Here is a 7,277-nt window from a genome sequence, read left to right on the forward strand (position 1 = left end):
AGAGAGAGAGAGAGAGAGAGAAAGAGAGAGAGAGAGTAAGAGAGAAAGAGAGCGCAAGAGAGAGAAAGAGAGAGAAAGAGAGAGAGAGAGAGTAAGAGAGAAAGAGGAGAAAGAGAGCGCAAGAGAGAGAGAGAGAGTAAGAGAGGGAAGTGGATGCGTTTGAGCGGAAAATTGTGAGCTTGTAATCGGGACTATGTAATAACTTCACGCTAGCACGACGATATATCGGCTCTACGAACGTATTAGCTTCCGTATAATACTTCATCGTAGCTAACGTTACTCGCGAACAACGAAATACTATCCCGTTTGAAGTACCAACCGGTATAAGTATATATACACACATATACTAGGTGGATGTAATATACAGCTAACCGTTCATTATATTCTCAAAAGCATTGCAATTAGTATCGGATATGTATTCGTCCTTAGTTTCCCTTAACTCTTTTTTCATCGAAATTTCCGTGAATTTGATATAGATATGAAATCGTGAAATCTCGTATAAATATTATTCTGATTCCCCTCTATAGTCTCTATTCATTCGAATATTTTTGGAAAATGATTTAGACGTAATATAATCATTCATTGATTATAAAAAAAACAATTTTCTTTAATAATTTATTGATTATTTATGATATTCGTTAAGTATCATAACGAATCGTTTCGTTGATCTTTGTATCATATTCACTAATATCTTACTTTTTTTTAAGATTTTTTAATAGTTTATTATTTCGGTTAGCTTGGACGTTTAAAGTTTCAACTTTTGTTGTTACTTTTAAATTTGAATACCATATTGAATACTATGATGAACGTTGTTACTCCATGATAAAGGGAATCATAAACGAGATAAGATGAATTTTCTTTTTTCTTTTTTTCAAGAAACGTGAATATTCTATCATTTATAAATGATAATGAATATTCTCATGTGTTTTAGTTTTCTTTCTTTTTCTTTTATCCATGTTCGTTTTAATAATTAAATTTTTAATGATCCCCTTGTTGAATATACCATATATACGGTAATAAACGTGATCTAATTAGAGGTCCTATGTAAAAGAATGGATGCTAGGAAGCTAGTGCTGACGAAAGCGCTAATTGCAACTTCTTTTCCTCTTTTTTCGTCTTTTTTCGTTTTTTTCCTAAAAAAAATGCTTTTAACGAGAGAAAAAGAAAAAGAGAAAGAGAAAGAAGGAAGTCCTCGATTCATTCGAATCAAGTCGGTTCAGCACCTACTATTCCTCATTTCTTCTTTTTGTCTCTCTCTCTCTCTCTCTCTCTCTCTCTCTCTCTTTCTTCACTATTTTAATTTTATCCTTCATGTGTCTTTCTCTTTTCGACTCAATCACCAAATTCAAATTCAAAATTAAATATCATTATGTACAAAGCATACCGAACGTTCGAATTGTATGAGCGATTATAGAAAAAAGAAGAAGGAAACAGGAAAAGAAACAGAAAAGAAATTAAAGCAACGTTCAAAATAAATGAAAAATCTTATTTCCAATTAATTATTCTAATCGACAAAACAGATACGTCCTCGTCGAATCGAGAAGTATTCACGCATTCCCTTCGATCGATTAATCTTGATTAACTAATTAAAATAAAACTAAAACTAAAACTTACACACGTTAATTAACCTTTCCAGAGTAGGTAGCAGCAGCATTATCAGCATTTAACAAAACACGAATACACGCACACAGAGATTAAGAAATCTTGATATAATATTTATCAAAAGATACACGTATGTATGCAACAAACACATTATACATATACACATACGCACACATAAATATATATATATATATATATATATATATATTAACACAGAGATATATACATAATGAACATATGCGGAAGAATACGATTGTACGCGCATAAAAATATCGAAAGCGAAGTCTTTCGAAACATATCTTCAATATGGTGCAAAGTCGGATCTAACGATAGAATCTATTGTTTTAATGCGACACCCGCTAATGATTACATTTCCAAGCTATTAATTATGTAAGTATCGTTATCATCGTTTAGCGAAAATACAATTATACGCCCATCAATTTCCATGTATGTGAGAAAGATGATATTAAACGAGTGTATGTATCCATTTACGTTGTGTGCCTGAGATAAAATATTATAAAGAAAATGAACGAATACGAAAGATATGATGAGAATGAAGAGAAATAGAGTTTAGAAAGAAAAATATGAAGATGACGATGAAAAAAAAGATAATGTTAGAGATAAGAATTTTGAAAGGGGAGAGAGAGAGAGAGAGAGAGAGAGAGAGAGAGAAGAGAGAGAGCGAAAAAGAAAGAGAGAGAGAGAGAGAGATAAAGAATATGAGAATGAACGTGAGAATGAGAAACAAAGAGATATATATGTACATGCATCTTCCTTCGACCTTGCCACGTTAAATTCACTGCGAAGAAAATTTCAATACATTATGTATAATAACATTATACATATTATATAAATATATAAATACATATATACATATACACATATATAGATATAAATTTAAATATAAATATAAATATATATGTAGCGCGCGCGCGTGTGTGTGCGTCATGTGTTTGAGTGCGCGTGTGTGTGTGCGTGCGTGAGTGCGTGTGCGTGCGTATGTGCGTGCGTGTGTGTGTGTAATATATTGAATATATAACATATATGTACACACACACACACAAAAAGGAAAAGAGCATTAGACGATGTTGTCGTGTGTTTGTACATATATAATACTTTATCATGCGCATTAATGCAACTCGCGATATATAAAAGAATACAAACACGGACATGTACACACGTAAACACGTACATAAAAATACAGTGAAAAAAAAAGAAAAATGGAAAGAGAGTGAGAGAGAAAGAAAGAAAGATGAATAACAAAAAGAGACGCACGCATACATCCGCATAAATTACACATAGAAGAGGAACGTTCGTGAAAAATGATCTTCGAAAATAATAAGCGAATTTTAGAGCTACGCGATCAACGATATTCGAAAATATTAAAAAATTAAAAGTTCGAAAGAATTACAAGGAAGAAATCAAAGAACACCATACGAACGACGTTCGATCTCGGCTTCCTAATCTCAATCTTAAAATTAAGAAATAGAAAAAAAAATAGATATAAAGAGGAAAAAAATAGAAAGAAAAAAGATGGCCTTTGGATTGAATTTTATTCAAATCGAATGATTGATAAATCTTTGATCGTCTTTAAATTTTTTGACTAGAAAATTTTCAATGATTTGAATAATATCAATCACTAAAACTTCAATGATCGTTTTCAATGATAAATCTTTGATCGGTTTAAAGGTCTGAACTTTTTTTTTATTAAAAACTGTTCAATAAATTTCAATGATATCAATGACTAAATTCAAACGTGTCAAAAATTTCCCTTATTGTCCTGTTCAGATTATGGAATACATATTATGATTACAAAAGAAAAAAACAAATGTCCTATAATAAAATGGTTGAATAATCTGTTAAGGATACATCTGAAAGGAAGATTTCGAGGCTTCAACCAAATAAATTCGAGGCTGATACATTTATCGCGATTGATGGAGAAACTTCGTATATCGTAATCCCTTCTGTTAAACGAAAGTAGTGTTAGTGTGATGGTAGTGATGGTAGTAGTAAGTCGATGGTGTGGTGGTGATAGTTATAGAGATCGTGTAGAAAAGCTTTCTCCCGCTACCCTCTCAAGCCTCGCAACCTAAACTGGAGGAAGTCGAAGAATGGCGTCGGGGTTGGAACATTTCCAGGAAGCCTCGTTCTCCTCTTATTGATTTTTATTTCATATCCTTGGGCCATCTCTCTCTCTCTCTCTCTCTCTCTCTCTCTCTCTCTCTCTCTCTCTCTCTCTCTCTCTATCTATCTATCTCTATCTCTATCTATCTATCTATTCTCAACCTAATAATTGCACTTTTCGATTCGAGATCCTCTTTTTTTTCTTTTGCTCTCCTATATAATCTTTTTTTCATTGTCATTGTGTTACACACTCTCCTTTCTGTCTCTTTCTAACCTAACCGATACTGTTCTATTCTATCGGCCTATCGTAGCTGATTAAAAATGTTGCCTCTATTACTTACTACTATTTCTCTCTCTCTCTCTCTCTCTCTCTCTCTCTCTCTCTCTCTCTCTCTCTCTTTTTCTTTTACGCACCTCCACATATTCCTCATAAACACAAATCATTTCTATCTTTCCTATCTTTCCAATTTATATCTCATATATTTTTAAAAGAGTTGTAAAAGCCGAGACTCGAACTTTCACATTTTTTAATTCGACTCGAAATAAGCTCAAATCGTTCTACATGTTTAGATCTTTGAAATGGATTGTAATTATATATAATACGTTGTATAAAAAATGAGAGAAAAAAAGGTAGAGAGAAAAAGAGAAGATAAAGGGTGAATGCAAGAAAGAGAAGTAAAAGAATGAAAGAAAAAAAAGAAAAAAAAAAAAGAAAAAAGTTGGAATACACTTTTCCTTTGATAAGACGAAAGTCACAAAAGAAAAGGACTCCTGTTATCATCGGAAGTTTGTACAAAGAACTCTAAACGATACTATACATATACACACGCGCGCGCGCGCGCGTATACACACATATATACACATCATACACGAAAGATAAAAAAGAAAAAATGTCAGAAAGAAACTCTCCAGTGCGAAGTTATCTCACTTAAAACTAACTGTGGCTCTAATATGTAATATAATGTACAATATCACGCGCGCGGACCGTTCCTCCAGCAATAAAAGATGAAGGACGAAGGGCAGTGACGAACATAATGGAAACGATATTCGATCTTTTCGATGCACCTTCTCATGTTTCTCTCTTTTTATTATCTTTTCTCTTCTTTTCTCTTTTTTTTGTTCCTTTTCTTTTCTTTAGCCTCATTCTTACAACAATTTTCTCCGGAAACGGTGTTACCCACTTTATCTCACGAGAGGAAAGATTAAGGATCATCATTCTGAGAATTCGATCAATATCAATTTGATGAGGGCTGACTACTTGTAAGATATTTCTTTTTTTTTCTTTTCTTCTGTTTTTTTATATTAAAAAAAAATTTCCTTGCAGAAAATAAATTGGTACATATATATATGGAACTATATATGTATGTACTTATTATGAAAATTGGAACATCCAATCAAATAGAATCTTTTTTTCATTTATGAATATTATCAAAATGAATACTTCTTTTCTTAAATATTGAATCATGTATACACACACACACACGCACCTATATTGATCTTCGCTTTTTTTAATTCACAAAATGTCAATCTTTTTCTTCTTATCTTTTTTATAACAATTTTTGTTTTTTTTGTTTTTTTTTATAAAAAAAAATCATTTTTTAATAATTAAAAAGATTTCAACCCTCTTTTTCTTATCTTTTTTATAACAATCTTCGCGTTGAAACATCACTCTCTTTTTCTTTCTCTCTTAACGATTTCTATTACACTTAACGACGCTCATAGATTCATCGAATTGATAGCGTTTAAAAAAAAATCCGCGAACAACTTTGCAAGGAAAATGAGAAAGAGAAGGAAAAAAAAAGAAAAAAGTGCCAAGAAGAAGGAAAGGATGCGCACGATTAAAAACGAATCACTAGAAACACGCGGTGACATCGCGGAACGATCGATTATCGTTTCTCATTGGTCCTTCGTAACACAGAGGAAGCTGGTTGCTCCAAAGAGGAGAAAATGGGATAGATGGAGGTGGATGAGAAAGATCGGATAAAAAGGTGATGAAGGGTATTGAAGGGATCGGTGAAAAAGCGTGAATGGTTTTTTCTCTCGTGAGACGGAAAAATATCGTTGCCTTTCCGTTATTCTTTTCCTTTTGTTCCTTGGTTTCCTTCTCTCTCTCTCTCTCTCTCTCTCTCTCTCTCTCTCTCTCTCACTCTTTCTCTCTTTTTCTTTCAATGTGAGAACAAAAATAAGAGAAAAAGAGGAAGAGAGAAAAGAGAGGGAAAGAAAGAGAAAGAGAAAGAAAAAGAAAGCGAAAGAGAAAGAGAGAAAGAAAGAAAGAGATAGAGAGATTTAATTACTTCTGTCAATGGAATTCACAGCGAATTACTGGAAAAGTAGCCCACAGGCCTAAATACGCTCTAATTAATGAACTAATTAATTATCCTAGCTGAATCTAGCTAGTCGACTTCTCAATATAGCATCCGCATAAAGGGATGAGGGAAGTCGAAAAGGAAAAATGGGTGAAACGTGGTAAATGGGAAGAATGTGTTTTCACATTCAATGTCGTATTGGATGACGATTCTCGGTATAATCGATTCCAGCTGCTGAATTAGTACTGCATCAATCTCTTTTCCACGATGTACGACGGGAAAAAAAATTTATTATGGTAGGGAGAAATATGAAATAATAAGGACACTTAATAATAAGAGCGGGAGTGGGAGCGAGAGCGAGAAAGAGAGAGAAAAAGAGAAAGAGAAGATGAAAATATGATAATAAAAGAGAAAGAAAAAGTAAAATGATCTTAATGCGAATCAATATGAGGCGAAGACCTCTTAGATCCCACGAAAAATATATTCGATGCAATTAACACCCAAATTTTCTCGTTATTATTGTTATCATTATATCATCATTATCGTCATCATCATCCTCATCATCATTGTCGTCGTCATCGTCATCCTCATCATGATTATTATTATTATTATTATTATTATTATTATTATTATTATTATTGTTGTTGTTGTTGTTGTTGTTGTTGTTGCTGTTGTTGTTGTTGTTGTTGTTGTTGTCGTTGTTATTATTATTATTGTTATTATTATTATTATTACTGTTATTATTATGGTTACTGTTATTGTTACTGTTGTTATTATTATTATTGTTGTTGTTATTGTCATTGTTGTGGTTATTATTATTGTTATTGTTATTGTTGTTGTTGTTGTTGTTATTATTATTATTATTATTATTATTATTATTATTATTATTATTTTATTATTATTAGTAATAGTAATAGTAGTAGTAGTAGTAGTAGTAGTAGTAGTAGTAGTAGTAGTAGTAGTAGTAGTAGTAGTAGTAGTAGTAGTAGTAGTAGTAGTAGTAGTAGTAATATTATTGTCATCATCATCATCATCATAGTCATCATCATCATCATCATCATCATCATCATCATCATCATCATCATCATCATCATCATCATCATCATCATCATCATCCATCATCATCATCATCATACTTATTATTATTATTATTATTATTATTATCATTATTATTTGTTGTAGTAGTTAAGTAGTAGTAGTAGTAGTAGTAGTAGTAGTACTAGTAGTAGTAGTAGTAATAGTAGT

This window comes from Vespula pensylvanica, chromosome 8, assembly GCF_014466175.1.
Source record: "Vespula pensylvanica isolate Volc-1 chromosome 8, ASM1446617v1, whole genome shotgun sequence".
NCBI classification, from domain to species: Eukaryota; Metazoa; Arthropoda; class Insecta; order Hymenoptera; family Vespidae; genus Vespula; species Vespula pensylvanica.